Raw genomic sequence first — 1,812 nt, forward strand, 5'->3', positions numbered from 1 at the left:
CAAGTTGAAACAAGTCCAAAACCCTTAACAAGTATAGATAAGCTCCTAATTCAAGATGAACTTTTTCTTTGGCTTTTGTTAATGTCATTAAAATAAAGACATTTAAATTGAATCACAGGCAGGTTATGGTTATTGTAACATTCATCACTCTCTTTATTTTAGTACTCCCAATATTTTTAGCTGAGGCATCCAGGGGTGGGGAACCTGCAGCCTTCTCATTTCAAGACTGTTCTTTTTAAGTACCAAAGGAGGCAGAAAAAGCTTCATCTTTCTCTGTTGCACCTCTTTTAATAAAAGGATTTATTCTGTAAAATTTGGATTTAGTCAAAAGGCCGCACCTAAGGACCATTCAGGCTGCAGATTCCGCATGGTAGAATGTGTTTCAATGTGAGACACACATCCATAGGGAGTGTACTTCCATTGAAATGTAGGAGGGAAAGATTTGTTTCTATTTAATTGTTAGTAAGAAAAAAATCAAACTTTACTAATGTTCAAATCCAAAGCAACAAGGGTCCCCTCACTCAGTCTACACAACCCAAGTCACAAGGTGTCTTTAGAATTTTGGGAGTGCTACATCCCATGGGTATTGACATGACACCTTCACTGGTTTGTTTACTTTGAACATGTTATGACAAACTGTCTTTTATTTGTGTACAGTTAAATGGATATGTGAATTATATTACCTAGTTTTAACCATTAACGCTCACAAAATGGAAAATCACTTTAAAAGTTTCTGCCAAAGAAACACAAACAGAAGGTAATGCCAGTGATGCAAATACAGGGTGGAAATAGGACTATTTTGCTGATCTCCTGCATCTAGTTGATCATGAGAACAAAAAGCTGGGGAATGAACAACAGGGATGAACACTTGCCCCCAACTCCTATGTTTCCTAGCAAGCAGCAAGTTTACTTATTTACTTAATTCAATTCCTGGCCTCTCCATCCCTTTGAATAGTGGCCCCTGCAAAAGATAAGTCTACCTGGAACCTATAAATGTGACCTCATTTGGGAAAATGGCTCTTTTCACATGTAATTAAGGTAAGGATCTAGGATGAGAACATCCTGGATTAGGGTGGGACCTAAATCCAATGATGAGTGTCCTTAGAAGAGAAGGGGAAACAAACACAGAGAGACAGAACATAATGACCAAGTGAAAATGGAGGCAGAAATTGAACTTATGCATCTACAAGCCAAGAAAGGCCAACAACTGCCTATAGCTATCAAAAGCTAGGAAAGAAACACAGAATAGATTCTCCCTCAGAGCCTCCAAAAGGAACAAACCATCTCTGCTGACACCTTGATTTTACACTTCTGGCTACAGAACTGTGAGAAAATAAATTTCCACTGTTTTAAGCCACCAAATTTATGGTAATTTGTTACATCAGCCTCACCTACTTATGAAATGACTTACCTTGCTGGGAAGAATATATTGTACATTTGCCTCAGCCTCAGTCTTCTTCCTCTTGAGATCTAATTAGGGACCACGACAAAGAAGTCACTTATTCGGCCTCCTCACTGGATTGGCACTTCCATAAGTGAGTATGCAAGTCTACAGTTTAGTGGTTCAGTTAATGACTGTCTCACTAAGCCACATCTTCCAAATAAACTTTTATCAGTAATAAAGTTGACATTTTGGCCCACATCTGCCACTCTTTCACTGCCCAAGTGGTTCAAAGACAAATTAGAAAAGGTGGTACTATTTATTAGAACCTCCTGAGAAACCCCCAAATTACATAATCTCTTGATTGTCACGCCACAATCTGAATCATCAAGACTTAAGATTAGTGGTTCCACAATTCAGAAAGTCTATAA

Source organism: Propithecus coquereli, unplaced genomic scaffold (assembly GCF_000956105.1).
Source record: "Propithecus coquereli isolate 6110/MARCELLA unplaced genomic scaffold, Pcoq_1.0 Scaffold333, whole genome shotgun sequence".
NCBI classification, from domain to species: Eukaryota; Metazoa; Chordata; class Mammalia; order Primates; family Indriidae; genus Propithecus; species Propithecus coquereli.